Source organism: Bufo bufo, chromosome 6 (assembly GCF_905171765.1).
Source record: "Bufo bufo chromosome 6, aBufBuf1.1, whole genome shotgun sequence".
In the NCBI taxonomy this organism is placed as follows: domain Eukaryota; kingdom Metazoa; phylum Chordata; class Amphibia; order Anura; family Bufonidae; genus Bufo; species Bufo bufo.
In genome coordinates, this window is record NC_053394.1 from 137976252 (window position 1) to 137993262 (window position 17011).

Below are 17011 nucleotides of genomic sequence, written 5' to 3' on the forward strand. Positions count from 1 at the left end.
CTGGTTTCTTCACAGGCATCTGTATGACTGGAGCTGCCAGGGGCACTCTCCCCATAGTCCCCGGACAGGCATTCATCTTGGCCTGATGTAATATGGATCCCAGTCTCATCCATGTGGTGGTATTCGGTCCACATGTTTCATATACATCAAAGACATGTTTGGCTATTACATACATGAGTGACGCCTGTGTAAGTTACACCATTCTTTTTATATCTGTAAAGAATAAATCAAGGCAACTGGACTTACTGTAGATTTCTTGAAAACGTTTCACTCGTTCTTCCAACGAGCTTTCTCAATTCTGAGTGACTGTACAAGAATTCTCTGGGAATAAATATGTAACTGAATCAACATCTGGTAATTATACCCAGCATGGGGTCAGAGGTCATTATACCCAGCATGGGGTCAAAGGTGTTGATTCCATTATCCTAATTGGAGTCAGTAGGTGATAATGACCTCCCAGAAAAAGGTGTCAAGACAGCATTGTATGTGGCAGACAATAGATGTCTAACCCCCCCGCCTCTATTCAAGCTTGGCTTCTCCATTTTTACGTAGATGGCCTCCTTCACACCTCGTTTGTACCAATCAGCCTCGTTATCCAAAACACGTACTTGACTGTCTTCAAAGGTGTGACCTGTTTCTTTTAGATGTAAGTACACGGCTGAATCTTGACCAGAGGTTTTGGCTCTTCTATGCTGAGCCATACGCTGATGTAGTTGTTGTTTTGTTTCGCCGATATACAGTTCTGAGCATTCCTCATTGCACTGGACTGTGTACACAATGTTGTCCATCTTGTGTTTAGGCGTTGGGTCTTTTGGGTGAACCAGTTGTTGCCTCAGTGTGTTGCTGGGTTTAAAGCAGACAGGGATGTGATGTTTATTAAAAATCCTTTTGAGTTTCTCAGACACCCCAGCTACATATGGGATAACCATATTCTTGTGCCTGTCATGCTTCTCGCCCTCACTGGTAGTCTTGGTGCTCTTTCTTCTCCTTCCTTCTGTTTTGACAAAGGCCCAATCTGGATACCCACAAGTTTTAAGTGCCCCTCTGAGGTGTTTGAATTTCTTCGCCTTGGCCTCTGTGCTGGTGGGGATTTTCTCTGCCCGGTGGTGTAGAGTCTGGATGACTCCCAGTTTGTGGCCTAGAGGATGGTGGGAATCAAATAGCAGGTACTGGTCTGTGTGTGTTGGTTCTCGATAAACCTCTATTCCTAGCTTCCTTCCCTCTTCCACTGTTATAAGACAATCCAGAAACGCCAGTTTGTTGTTCTGCATATCTTCCCGCGTGAAATTGATGTTATGATCCACTGAGTTGATGTGGTCGGTGAAAGCCTGTAACTCTTGTTTATGAATTTTAACCCAAGTGTCATCCACATATCTGAACCAATGACTCGGTGTAATTCCCTTGAAAGTGGTCAGGGCTTTCCTTTCTACTTCCTCCATATACAGGTTCGCTACAATAGGTGAGACTGGCGATCCCATAGCACAGCCATGTTTTTGCTTGTAGAACTTGTCCTTATACTTGAAGTAGGTGGTACTCAGACAAAGGTCCAGTAAGGCACACACTTGGTCTGGGCTAAGTTCTGTTCTACAGCCTAAGGTGCTGTCTAGTAGCAACTGTTTCCTGACTGTTTCAATTGCCTCTGTAGTGGGTATGCAGGTGAAGAGGGATGTAACATCATAGGAGACCATTGTTTCTTCTGTGCCCAATACCAAGTTCTGGATTTTGGTGGTGAAATCCTGAGAGTTCTGTATGTGATGTTGTGTGTTTCCAACCAAGGGCGCTAGGATTCTGGCTAAGTATTTTGCCACATTGTAGGTCACAGAGTTGATGCTGCTGACAATTGGTCTGAGAGGGGTCCCATCCTTATGTATCTTAGGAAGTCCCTAAATACATGGAGGGGCTTCCCCAGGGTAGAGGTGATGATACATGGACCGATCAATGATTTTGTCCTTTTCTAGTTGTTGTAGTAGTTCTATAACCTTCTTCTTGTAGCCACTGGTTGGGTCTCGTCTTAGGGCCTCATATGTGTTGTTATCATCCAGGAATGTGGTCACCTTGGCATCGTAGTCAGATGTATTAAGTACAACCGTGCATCTTCCTATATCCGCAGGAAGGATGGTGATGTTTGTGTCTTTCTTCAGGGATGTAACCGCCCTCCTTTCTTCTCTAGTCAAGTTTGAAGGAGGTGGTTTGGCACTGGCCAGAGCTGCAGACACTTTAAGGTGAAGTTGTTCAGCCTCACCCTGTGGTACTTTGTTGCTGTGGATTGAGGCTTCAGTGGCTGAAATAATATCAACTATTGGTATGGTTCTTGGTGTGATTGCGAAATTCAACCCTTTAGCAAGGACATCCATCTCAGGCTGGGTGAGAACCCGGTCTGAAAGATTCTGCACCCATTTCTCTTTGTTTTGCACTGTCCTTGTTTCCTCCTTTCGCCTCCATGTCAGTTGCTCACTGGTATGGCTGTTTGCAGTTCGGGATAACAAAATGCAGAACTTGTTCTTCTGCCTCTCCTTGCTCATAGTGTGCTGAGCTAGCTGTGCATGTACTGTGAAATCTGCTACTTTTCTCCACGTTTCAGTGGGTAGCTGCAAAGTCAGGTCCTCTTCCAGCTGACTGATAGTTTGTTTCAAGGCTTCAACTGTGAAATGGGTCTGTCGTTCATTTAGTAGTTGCTTCTGGGCTTTTTGTAGAATCATCTTAGCTCTGTGACCCTTCACCGTGGAGTCCAAACGGATGCGGCCTTCCTTTTTAGTCTTTATAATAGGGCTGAGTTATACCTAAGTAGGTTGGTCTGAGGAATTGTTTCTGTTTTATTTCTAGATACGTATTCTGTTTATCAATTGGACCTTCTATATGGGACTGGTATCTGGTCACGTTTGGCACACATGAGCTATTTTATACATCATGATATATCGATTACTTTCCCTTACTTAAATGGACCTCTCCTGTAATACTTGGATCATCCTCTTTCATCTCTGTTTATCTATCTTGATATCTATATGATATCTATATGTCTATGTATCTATACCCTATGTCAGGGCTGGCCAACCTTTGGCTCTCCAGCTGTTGCAAAACTACAACTCCCAGCATGCCCAGACAGCCTACAACTATCAGCCTACAGCAGGGCATGGTGGGAATTGTAGTTTTACAACAGCTGGAGAGCCGCAGGTTAGCCATCCCTGCCCTATGTCTATGTACATATAGATTTCACCACCAAAATCCAGAACTTGGTATTGGGCACAGAAGAAACAATAGTCTCCTATGATGTTACATCCCTCTATGTATCTATACTTACCTAAGTAGGTTGGTCTGAGGAATTGTTTTTCTGTTTTATTTCTAGATACGTATTCTGTTTATCGATTGGACCTTCTATATGGGACTGGTATCTGGTCACGTTTGGCACACATGAGCTATTTTATACATCATGATATATCGATTACTTTCCCTTACTTAAATTGACCTCTCCTGTAATACAAACCGGATTCCAAAAAAGTTGGGACACTAAACAAATTGTGAATAAAAACTGAATGCAATGATGTGGAGATGGCAAATGTCAATATTTTATTTGTAATAGAACGTAGATGACAGATCAAACGTTTAATCCGAGTAAATGTATCATTTTAAAGGAAAAATACGTTGATTCAAAATTTCACGGTGTCAACAAATCCCAAAAAAGTTGGGACAAGTAGCAATAAGAGGCTGGAAAAAGTAAATTCGAGCATAAAGAAGAGCTGGAAGACCAATTAACACTAATTAGGTTAATTGGCAACATGATTGGGTATAAAAAGAGCTTCTCAGAGTGGCAGTGTCTCTCAGAAGCCAAGATGGGTAGAGGATCACCAATTCCCACAATGTTGCGCAGAAAGATAGTGGAACAATATCAGAAAGGTGTTACCCAGCAAAAAATTGCAAAGACTTTGCATCTATCATCATCAACTGTGCATAACATCATCCGAAGATTCAGAGAATCTGGAACAATCTCTGTGCGTAAGGGTCAAGGCTGTAAAACCATACTGGATGCCCGTGATCTCCGGGCCCTTAAACGACACTGCACCACAAACAGGAATGCTACTGTAAAGGAAATCACAGAATGGGCTCAGGAATACTTCCAGAAACCATTGTCAGTGAACACAATCCACCGTGCCATCCGCCGTTGCCAGCTGAAACTCTACAGTGCAAAGAAGAAGCCATTTCTAAGCAAGATCCACAAGCTCAGGCGTTTTCACTGGGCCAGGGATCATTTAAAATGGAGTGTGGCAAAATGGAAGACTGTTCTGTGGTCAGACGAGTCACGATTCAAAGTTCTTTTTGGAAATCTGGGACGCCATGTCATCCGGACCAAAGAGGACAAGGACAACCCAAGTTGTTATCAACGCTCAGTTCAGAAGCCTGCATCTCTGATGGTATGGGGTTGCATGAGTGCGTGTGGCATGGGCAGCTTGCATGTCTGGAAAGGCACCATCAATGCAGAAAAATATATTCAGGTTCTAGAACAACATATGCTCCCATCCAGACGTCATCTCTTTCAGGGAAGACCCTGCATTTTTCAACAAGATAATGCCAGACCACATTCTGCATCAATCACAACATCATGGCTGCGTAGGAGAAGGATCCGGGTACTGAAATGGCCAGTCTGCAGTCCAGATATTTCACCTATAGAGAACATTTGGCGCATCATAAAGAGGAAGGTGCAACAAAGAAGGCCCAAGACGATTGAACAGTTAGAGGCCTGTATTAGACAAGAATGGGAGAGCATTCCTATTTCTAAACTTGAGAAACTGGTCTCCTCGGTCCCCAGACATCTGTTGAGTGTTGTAAGAAGAAGAGGAGATGCCACACAGTGGTGAAAATGGCCTTGTCCCAACTTTTTTGGTATTTGTTGACACCATGAAATTCTGATTCAACTTATTTTTCCCTTAAAATGGTACATTTTCTCAGTTTAAACTTTTGTTCGGTGATTTATGTTCTATTCTTTATAAAATATTAGAAGTTGGCACCTCCACATCATTGCATTCAGTTTTTATTCACGATTTGTATAGTGTCCCAACTTTTTTGGAATCCGGTTTGTACTTGGATTATCCTCTTTCATCTCTGTTTATCTATCTTGATATCTATATGTCTATGTATCTATACTTACTATAATTTTTGTATTTGAGTAGTGACTCACCCATGATATTGACCCCCTGAGGAACCCATTGTTGGGGGAAACGCATTGGGGTATGAGGACCCGGTTAGGACTAGCTTGGGTGTGTTGGGGTATGAGGACCCATTAGGGCCAACTAGGGTGTGTTAGCCCAGGTACGAGGACAGAGAGTCCCCACCATTAGGAGTCGTCTCTTGGCTACGGTATTGTTTAGGGTGAGGTCAGGAAAAGAACTCTCTACCCTACACCTTGATACATACCCCTACCATCACCGATCACCATCTGGAGCATATATTTATTTAATAGACTATGTATATGCGATAACATGGACTATTGACCGTCACTTTAATTATATTTTGGGGATCTGATTTTTAATGAGATATTTCAAACATTCTCCCAGCTGCTACACGATCATCTATCTCAGCTTTTTTAACAGAGTTTGATTACTTTCCAACCACAAAATCTGTGCTGGAAGAAGACCAACTGCTTGAGATTGCAAATGGAGGTGGACTTAAAAGTTTGTTTGTTTGTTTGTTTGTTTGTTTGATTGAGATTTCTGGATTAAAGTTAAGGCAGAATATCCTGAGATCACCACAAAAGTGCAAAAACCTTGCTTCCATTTCCAACATTATATCTTTATAAAGCAGGGTATTCTGCAGTGACTGCAACCAAAACGAGATTATGGCGTAGACTGGACATAAGGAACACACTTTGGGTGTCACTGTCTCCCATTACCCCTAGATAGGACAGTCAATCATGTGAGTAATTTTGTAGGTCGTTTGTCCCATGGCGTCCTGGAAAGAATCACACTTTGTTATGTTTGAGCATGCAACACATTGCCCACACGGGGAGCATCCCCATTTCGGTCCTTTTGAACCAAAAACTTTCCCAGGTTGCTCTCCTTTGTGGTAACTCCGGACCAACATATCCCTCAAACTTTTAGATCTTCTGTAAGTTATTGCCGCTTGTGCAGGTAAGTATTTACTCAAACATCTATCAGATAAAAGGATCGGCCAATATTTCTTCAATATTTCAATATTTTTTCAATATTTCTTCAGATCTAGAGTTAAAGGTAGTAATAAACCTTAACACTTCTGATTGTTTCATGGGTTTCTTCAGATGTAATAGCTCATCCTGATTAACTCGAATTTAGGCTCTTTTAATTATTTTCTTACTGTAACCCTTGTCTTGAAATCTGCTGGATAGCTCTTCTGCTTGTCTCCTGCAAGTATGTTCCTCCGAACAGATGCATCTCGTACGTAAGAATTGTCCCACAGGAATGTTATTAATGTGAGTGGGTGAGCTGAAGTGGCATGTAGCAATGTATTTGTAGCAGTAGGCTTTCTGAACAAATCCATCTGAATATGTCCATTTGTATCAATCATTAACTCAACATCCAAGAAATCTATCTTATTCTTACTTTGTTTATAGTTAAGTTTGATGTTGTATGAATTCTGGCTCAGTCCCATAATAAATTCTTCCAATTCCCCAGTAGAGCCCTGCCAAATTAAGAGAACATCATCAATGTATCTAGTCCAAAAATGGACCTTCCCAAGATAAAATGTTTCTTTGAAAAAAAATAAAAATTTTGGGTCAGGGCAAATCTGATAGCTCTTACTAGAAATTCACAAATCTTGGTGTCCAAATTGCTCATCAATAAAAATCTCGATACTGCCATGATACCATCTTCGTGTCTGATTGACGTGTACAAAGATTCAACGTCACAAGTTACTAATAACATATCAGATTGGACATAAATTCCGTCAATCTTTTCCAATAAATCTGAACTGTCCCGTGTAGAGATGGCCTTGCGGTTTGCCCGGCGGTCGTTTTGCGGCGAACTTTGTTCGTTCGCGGTTCGCCGAACTGGCGAACATATGGAGATGTCCACCGGCACCATATTCTTTTACATTGTGAAGAATTCTGACCCATGACACATCCATCAGGTGGTACAGAACAGCCAATTGAGACGTTTCAGCACATGGACACACCCCCTACCTTACAAATAAACCTGATCTGGCCGCCATTTTACATTCAGTCTTCTGCCAGTGTAGGGAAAGGTTGCTGTGTGGTTCAGGGACAGACTATTAGGTACACCAAAGGCTAGCTAATAGGGCCACAAACGTCCTTTTAAGGACTGGTATAGGTGTGCTATCGATAGGTGTGACTTACTGAGGGGTGTAATATACTTATAATATACTTTCTAACATAGAAAGTATATTATAGTGCATTTGTATTGTGCAGCAGTTGTGTGCGGTTCTGCTGAGATACTGCAGCTACACAGAGTGCCAAACGCTATTGGAACAAATCATTTCAACTGGTGTGATATACTAGTTGCCCTCCCCAAACAAATGATTGAAACAGGGGTGTTATATACCAATTATATACTTTCTATATAGTGCATTTGGGTAGTGCAGCATTTGTTTGCGGTTTTGCTGCGTTACCGCAGCTACATAGAGTGACAAACGCCATTGGAACAAATAATTTCAACTGGTGTGATATACATGTTGCCCCCCCCAAAAAACGGATTGAAGCAGTGGTGTTATATACCAATAATATACTTTCTATATAGTGCATTTGGGTAGTGCAGCATTTGTTTGCGGTTTAGCTGCGTTACCTCAGCTACAGATAGTGACAAACGCCATTGGAACAAATCATTTCAACTGGTGTGATATACCAGTTGCCCCCTCAAAAAACTGATTGAAGCAGGGGTGTTATATACGAATAATATACCTTTCTGCCTTTCTTCATCCCATCCCAAGAAAATTAGGGCTGGTGAAGGTGTTGTGTTCAGAGAGCAGATGGACTTAGTGGCCTCTAGTACAGAATTCCCGAATGGTACCAATTTAGAGCACGACCACCAAATGTGTAGGTACGTCCCCCTTTCCATACCACAGCGCCAACAGGTGTCTGGAATGGAGGGGTACCATATTTTAGATTTGACTGGGGTTATATACCAGCGTGATAGTATTTTATAAGAATTTTCTTGGATGCGTATACAAGAAGAACGACCGTGAGAGCATTTGTATATAGCAGAAATAGCTGTTGGTGTCAGTTCTAGACCTGAATCTCTTTCCCAGAGTCCTATGTATGCTCGTTTTAAAGGGGTGGATCTAGTGAGGATAAGGTTATAGATTCTTGACAGTACTTTGATAGGTGGATTTTGTTGTGCTATTAAGGTTTCGAATTGTGTCAAATGTCTGTCTAGGACTCCATTTGATATATAAGACTGCAGGGCCAGCTTGAGTTTGTTGTAGGCGAGGAAATTTTGTGGTTTGTCATTTAATATCTTATTTAAATCAGTCAGGGGTTTAATAATTCTGTTCTCCATTATTTTCTCTAGTGGGATGTTTAAGGTGTGTAATTGGTCCGAAGACTGTAGGTCTTTTTGTTAAGCGTATATGTCTGGGAGGTCTCTTATTTCGGTTAATAGAGGGGGAAAGTGAGAGATTTTCTGCGTGTTTTTTCCATATTTGCATCGTCTCTTGGGTCATGTCATTCCTGAAGGTTATCAAGTCTAAAAGTTTTAAAGGTGCGGTTATCAGGGTTTCAAGGTGTAACGGAGCAGAGGATTCTTCTAGGGTTGCATGTAATTTATCTGTTTTGGGTCTAGCCCAATGCACAATTCTAGAAAGGGATTGCAGCTGAGTTATATAGGAATGGGTCTGGAACTCCCAGCCCTCCTAGTGTTTTGGGGAGTGTAAGTGTCTGGAAATTTAGTCTAGGTCTCCTGTTTTTCCAAACATAGTTTGAGAATAGTGATCTAACTTTCTGGAAGTATGTCTTTAGTGTTTTAATTGGGAGCATCTCAAATACGTAAATGAACTTTGGTAGGATAAGGCCTTTTAGTAGGTTCTTCCTTCCCATCCAGGATAGAAAGGGAGCCGACCATGATTCTATTTCCTGGAGAGAGCCTTGTATTAGCGGTAGGTAATTGAGTTTGTATAGATCAGGCCAACGCGCGCTTAGTTTAATACCTAGATACATTATATGGCTTTTTGGCCATTTAAAGAGGAATTTACTTTCCAGTGTGTTTATTGTTTCCTGGGATAAGTTTATGCCTAGAGCTTCAGATTTATCTAAGTTTATTTTGAAGTTGGATAGGTGGCCAAATCTACTAAATGTATATAATACTGCTGGTAATTCTCTCTCTGGGTTAGTTAGGATCAGAAGGAGGTCGTCAGCAAAGGCCACCATTTTATGTATCACTTTGCTGGTTTTATACCCCACTATGGCGGGGTGTTGTCGTATACTTTGGATCAGTGTCTCCATCACTAGAATGAATAGTGAAGGAAAAAGCGGACAACCCTGCTGAGTACCAATTAAGGATGTCAAAAGGGTCAGACAAAAGACCATTGACACGAATTTGCGCATACGGCGAGAGTATAGTTGGGAGATAGCCTTGATAAAGGGGGTTAGGATATGAAAACGATTCAAGGTTTTCGTCATGAAGGTCCAGTCCACCCTGTCGAAGGCCTTTTCAGCGTCCGTGCCAAGAAATGCTAAAGGGGAGTTGGAGCTTTTTGCGTGCTGTAAAAGATTTAGGAGTCTGATGGAGTTATCTTTACCCTCCCTACCCTTGACAAAGCCAACCTGTTCAGGTGAGATCAAGCTTGGTAACAATGGGTTTAAATGCTGTGCCACTAGACTAGCAAAAATCTTAACATCATTGTTCTCGAGGGATATAAGCCTATAATTGCTACATAATTCAGGGTCTTTCCCCTCTTCGTGTATTAGTGAGATATGCGCTTCAAGCGCTTGCTTTGGTAGTGCCAATCCCTGCAGCACAGCGTTGCAGAAGTGTAGGAGATGTGGTTAGAGAATATCTTGCATGGATTTATAATATAGAATAGGGAGGCCATCTGGGCCCGGGCTCCTACCTGTTTGGCTCTTCGACAGAATGGCCTGGACCTCGAGTAGTGTGAATGGTTTGCTGATCTCCTTTTGTTGTTCTTCTGATAGTTCCGGGAGGTGGAGAGAAGATAAGAAATTCCTAATATCCTCCTGTCTCTTTAATGTTTGGTCTGTGGTATCGTGTGCCCTTAGTTGGTATAGTGTGTTGTAATATTGGCAGAATGCTTCGGATATACTTTTAGCGTCTGTGACGCGTGTGCCTGAATGGTGTTTTACCGAAATTATAAATGTTTGTGCTTTCCGTTTCTTGATGAGGGACATCATCAATTTGGATACTTTATCTCCATGTATATATAATCTATTTTTCCATGACATGTAGAATTTAGTAGATTGTATGTTTAGGATGTCTTTCAATTGTTGCCTTTTGGACGTCAGGGTTTGCATGGTGTCTCTAGAGTTAAAGGTTTTGTGTGTTAGCTCTAGTTGCTGAATTTCTTTGTAAAGTTTCTGTGTAGTTTCTTTTCTGGTTTTATTGAGATGCGAGGCTATTGAAATAAATTCCCCCCGTATGACAGCTTTGTGGGCTTCCCATACTGTAGTGAAGGGTAGTGGTAGTGAAAAACCTTCAGCTGATATTTGCAGCCAAGAAATAATCACTAGAAGTGCACAAATAGTCCCACAACATGGACAGTGACATACCAGATGTATTATTCGAATTTGCAATCTCCATTCATTATTTTTTTCAATGCGAAATATCGGCAATGTAATTTACGCGCATGCGCAAATGCACTATACAGTACCCCAATGCACTATAAAGAAAGTATATTGGTATATAACACCCCGCTTCAATCTGTTTTTTGGGGAGGGGACTGGTATATTACACTAGTAAAAATTATTTGTTCCAATAACGCTTGTCCCTCTATATACCTGCAGTATCGCAGCAGAACCGCACACAACTGCCGCACAATACAAATGCACTATAATATACTTTCTACCATAGAAAGTATATTATAACATTGTACAAGGAAGGCAATCCATTAGAATATACATAAAGATAAAACGTAACCTTTAATAATTTTACTATGAGGGTCCATTCACACGTCCGTAAGTGTTTTGCGAATCCGCAAAACACGGACACCGGCAATGTGCATTCCGCAATTTGTGGACCGCACATCGCCGGCACTATAATAGAAAATGCCTAATCTTGTCTGCAATTGCGGACAACAATAGTACATGTTCTATTTTTTTGCGGAAACGAAAGCACAGATGCGGAAGTGCGGATCCGCAAATGCGGATGCGGACAGCACATTCCGGCCCCATTGAAAATGAATGGGTCTGCACCAGTTCCGCAAAATTGGGCAACGGATGCGGACCCATTTTGCGGACGTGTGAATGGAAAAGATATCCCTCAAAATGAAAATAAATTAAATTATTAAAGTTAAGCAAAAAGCATAGATGTGGTAGGCAATAACAAGTGCTCGGCAGCACCAAATCAGAAACCATATATCCTACCACAATCCGGGGGGCTCCAGTGCACATCCATGAATCCCAAAGGGAAAGCAAAAAACATCTATCCCTGGGCTAGATGATGATGTGGTATTGAAGGACAGGGTGGGCAAAGAACTGTCCCTGATATTGCCCTACAGGGGGCTGCTATTCTGGCCCTGATAGCCTAACCACAGACCACCCTCCCTGATAAGAGCGACCCCGTCCGGAACTATACCCTATATAAAAATGGCCCTAGTAAGCCCCTAGGCCCCTGACTTCCAGGTGATCACTATATAGATCTATGTGTTTTTGACTCATTATAAAAGTATGGCTACTTTCACACCTGCGTTTAGGTCAGATCCGTCTGGTATGTGCCCAGACGGATCCGCACCTATTATGCAAACGCTTAGATCCGTTCAGAACGGATCCGTTTGCATTACCATGAACATTACCATTTTTTTGTTCATGATAATGCAAACGGATCCGTTTTGACTTTACATTGAAAGTCAATGGGAGACGGATCCGTTTGAAAATTGAGCCATACTGTGTCAACTTCAAACGGATCCATCCCCATTGACTTACATAAGTCTGGACGGATCCGTTTGCCTCCGCACGGCCAGGCGGACACCTGAACGCTGCAAGCTGCGTTCAGGTGTCCGCCTGCTGAGCGGAGCGGAGGACAAACGGAGCCAGACTGATGCATTCTGAGCGGATCCGCATCCATTCAGAATGCATTAGGGCTGGACAGGTCCGTTCGGGGCCGCTTGTGAGCCCCTTCAAACGGAACTCACAAGCGGAGCCCCGAACGCTAGTGTGAAAGTAGCCTATATTATAAGTATATCGTACCCCTCTGTGTATCACACATATCGATAGCACACCTATACTAGTCCTTAAAATGACTTTTGCGGCCATATTAGCTAGCGTTTTGTGTCCCTAACAGCCTGTCCCTGCTCCACACAGCAACCTCTCCCTACACTGGCAAAACACTGAATGTAAAATGGCGGCCAGATCTGGTTTATTTAAAAGGTAGGGGGTATGTCCATGTGCTGAAACGTCTCAATTGGCTGTCCTGTACCACCTGGTGGATGTGTCATGGGTCAAAGTTCTTCACAATGTAAAAGAATATGGCAGGCGCGAATTTCTCCATATGTTCGCATGTTCGGCAAGTCGCGAACACGCAAAGTTCACCACAAAATGACCGCCGGGTGAACCGCAAGGCTATCTCTAGTGAAGGGTAATGTGTCATCAATGTTCTGTTCGAAATAATTCTTTAGGGAATTTTCAATGTGCGTTTTATGTTGATTGTTAGAGAGGATGGATTCATTTAGTCTCCAATTTAGTGTGGGTTTGGTGATATTACCTAGTGCTGTACACAGTAGGAGAATTGAATGATCTGAGTGAACACTGGGGAGTATAGAAACTTCTCTTATGGATAAGAGCGTCGGGAGGGGGAGGAATAGATAGTCTATTCGTCCATATGATTGTTGCACAGGAGAGTAGTGAGTGTATTCTCTATCAGTTGGATGAATATGTCTCCAAGTGTCTACTAGTTGTGCAGAGTGTAAGCATTTGTGTATTCTGGATAAGGCTTTTTTGGTTAGTATTGATTTCCCCATGGAGGTATCCACGTGTGGGTGTAAGGGCTGTTTCACACGAGCGGATGCCGTGCGTGACATCCGCTGCGTGAATGACAGCCAAGACCCGATGCAGACTGCAGAAGCACGGAGCATTAACATGACTGATAATGCTCCGTGCCTCTCTGTGATCTCTATACTACGAAATCACAGTGACAACTTTATCTCACTGTGATTTCGTAGTAAAGAGATCACAGAGAGGCACGGAGCATTATCAGTCATGTTAATGCTCCGTGCTTCTGCAGTCTGCATCGGGTCTTGGCTGTCATTCACGCAGCGGATGTCACGCACGGCATCCGCTCGTGTGAAACAGCCCTAAGGCTGCGTTGAGGTCGCCTCCTAATAGGAAGGTTCCCTCTATGAAGGATTTGCAGTTCCTAATGGTGCGCGTGATCCATGTGTCTTGGTTCTTGTTGGGGCATATAGGTTTCCAATTGTGACCGATACGTTGGCAATTTTACCCTTGATAAAAATATATCTTCCCTGATCATCCATTAGGGTGTCTTGATGTTGGAAAGGTACGTTTTTATGTAGCGCAATGGCGACTCCTCTAGATTTCCTGGATGTTGAGAAAGAGTGATACCACTGGTTATAAAAGGATTTATGGAAAGAGGGTGTTTTGGTTTGGATTAAGTGTGTTTCCTGTAGCAGCAAAATATCTGCTTTTAGGTTTTGAGGTGTGACAGAACTTGGGAACTTTTCACTGGGGAGTTGAGCCCTCTCACATTATAAGAGACAAAAGACATGGTTTGTATATCAGTAGCCATTTGAGTGTGCAGTAAGAGATTGCCTAAGCTTAGGACATGATCTCGGATAAATAATGTTGTGAGGGGTGGGAAGTAGGAGCTAGGGATATAAGTGTGAGAGTGGGGTTTTCATTACCCTTGTTACAATTGGTAGTGTTGGTTTGAGAACTATGTGTAAGAGCTCACTTATAAACATTTTTCTTTTTGTGTAGTGTAAGGGATCGCCTCTTATTCGGGGGTCATTCTCACAGATACGACTTTAGGACACCAGGTTTCAGGTCCAAACAGTGCATTTATTTTACACTTCAACCAATATAGGTCATCATGAAGTCGCCGCTTCACCTAACACATGTGACATCCACATAAAATAACAAACACTTGCCCGGCTAGGCTCTAACTAACACAGAGTTTCCTGACTCACCTACTGTAGGTCACAGTTCACACCCTGTGAACTCGTGCGGCTTTGTCAGCCAATGTCCCACAGCCTCCTGGCTGTACAGAGCACAGTATGCCCACTGTCTCTAGTTCACTGTTTCTTGTGGGGGATTGGGGCTCAGTAGTCCCCCCAACTCCAGGCTATCTCCCAGCCTCTTGGTCCCTCAGCCTTGCCCAGCTGAGACCACACAGACAGAGCCTTCCCAGGCCTCTGCTGCACACAGACTCTCCAGAGTGAGCCACACCCAAGATCCAGTAGCAGGATTAAATAGGATCCCTGGACATGAGCATGTCTCAAGTCCCGGACTGGAACCTAGGGAAACAACACCTCAATGTTCACATTGCCACAGTAGTAACAGTGAACCATTTAAAGGGCTTCTATCACCCCACTAAACTCTTTTTTTTTTGGGGGGGTACTTATAATCCCTATACTGCGATTTATCCATACATAATGTAATTAATCATTTTGGTTCAGTAGATACTGCAAAAAACTTACTTTTATAATATGCAAATTACCTGTCTACCAGCAAGTAGGGCGGTGTCATGCCCCGACCTGACTATGTGCGGAGGTCGGCCAGAATAGCAGCACGAGTTTAGTGTTTGTTTTGGAGCCGTGCTGGATCCGCCTCCCATCAGGTGCACTGGGTGGGGTCATTAGTTTAAATAGCACTCCAGCCCAGTGCTCTGAGTGGATTATAGTAATCACTTTGGTCTTGGAAGCTAGGAAGGAAGGTTGTCTGTTCCAGCTCAGAAAGATAAGTTTGGCTTCAAGTTTGATTGTTTTGTGTCATCTCTCCCATCCAGGTTCGGTGCGAGCAGGCTGCTCCTATTTCCCCTCTTCACCATCTCAGGGAATTTAGGGTTATTCAGCCCAGGCACAGGGACACATCATACCTACCACTAAGGTCTGCATGTGGGCTGAGCAGTGCAGGGAGAGAGGTCAGGGATTAGCTAGGAGGTGACCCTTCCCCTGCCTCTCGCCTAGAGCCTGGTTGGTGGTTTATCTGTTAGTCAGAGTACACGTCCATCGTGACAGACGGCTACTTGCTGGTAGCAGCCGCATCCTCCTCTCATAATGACGCCCCCTCCTCATGTTGATTGACAGGGCCAGCGGACGCGCTCGTTCTCTGCTGGCCCTGTCTGCATTCAAAATCTGGCGCCGCTGCCGTACCTGTCTTCAGTCGGCGCAGACGCACTGAGGGGAGGATGCTCGGCCGCTCCTTCCTCAGTGCGCCTGCGCCGGGTGTAGATGTGATGTCACCGGCGCAGGCGCATTGAGGATGGAGTTGCCGAGCGAGCGTCCTCCCCTCAGTGCGCCTGCGCCGACTCAAGACAGGTACGGCGCCGGCGCCAGATTTTGAATGCAGACAGGGCCAGCAGAGAACGAGCGCGTCCGCTGGCCCTGTCAATCAACATGAGGAGGGGGCGTCTTTATGATAGGAGGATGCGGCTGCTACCAGCAAGTAGCCGTCCTACTTGCTGGTAGACAGGTAATTTGCATATTATAAAAGTAAGTTTTTTGCAGTATCTACTGAACCAAAATGATTAATTACATTATGTATGGATAAATCACAGTATAGGGATTATAAGTACCCCAAAAAAAAAAAAAATGAGTTTAGTGAGGGGACAGAAGCCCTTTAAGGGGTAAATACAGGCATATCTAATAGAACTGAGGAACATTAACATAATAAGATAAAATAAAGAACTTGTGATAGTAGGTTAAATGCAATACTCAGCGTGTTAGTAGCAGTCTCTCTGGAGATGTGTCAAGGTTGCTCATGCTGGATCTAGGCGTCGAAGTGAAGTCGATACTTTTTGGGACTTCTGTGTTCTCTGCTGCTTTGACTTTTCAACCGTTTCCCATAGTAGCAGTGCTGGGAGAGGTGGAATATCTATGTTTGAGTGCGCCATCTCTAGAACTGGAGGCTGATCCAGTGGTATGTTCAGTTCTGCTGCCACGCCTTTTCGTCTGACGTGCGGGCTGTGTAGCGTCTTCGATTGGCTGAGATGGAGATGCCGAATGGGAATAACCAGCGGTTGTTTCTGGCGAAGGGCGTCTGTGAATGGCTTGAGTAAGCGACGCTTTGCTAGCGTGCTTGGTGCTAGATCCTGGAAGATGGTTATTTGGTTGTTATCATATGCAAGAGATTTAGAAGATCTAGCGTTTTGTAGGATTTTTTCTTTTATACAGAAGTCTAAGAGTTTGCAGACAATATCTCTGGGGGGGGTTCAGCAGGTTTAGGTTTTGGTCTCAGGGTTCTCTTTCAATTATCAGTGACTGATTGTCAGAGTCTTCAAGTAGGCCTGAGAACATATTAATTAAGGTAGGCGTAATTTCTGTGGTTTCCACGGATTCTGGGACCCCCTAATCCTCAAGTTGTTTCGCCTATTTCGGTTTTCTAGGTTTTCCATAGTGGTGTACAGTTTATTTATGTGCGTCTCTTATATTTGTAGGTTTGAGGCAACTGCCGACGAGTGATCTATGAGTGATGTCTGTGTTTGTTTGAGCGTGTCAATCCTGTTGCCCAGGTGCTGAAGGTTTTGTTTGATCTCAGAGATATCTTTAGCAATGGGTGCCAGGAATGAGATTAGTAGGCGGGTGAGGAATGCTCTAGAGATTGGTTTGCTATTTTCAGAATATTCACCCTCGTTATCGCTTGCTTGGTCTGATTCTGAGGCTGTGGCTTCTTTATGCGACAGTGTTTTGG

At 43.4% G+C, this 17011-nt stretch overlaps 1 pseudogene; it reads right to left on the minus strand.

Moving 5' to 3' along the window:
• Positions 1-207: 207 nt before the first annotated feature.
• LOC121005578 lies at positions 208-2966 on the minus strand (annotated as a pseudogene).
• Positions 2967-17011: the final 14045 nt, after the last annotated feature.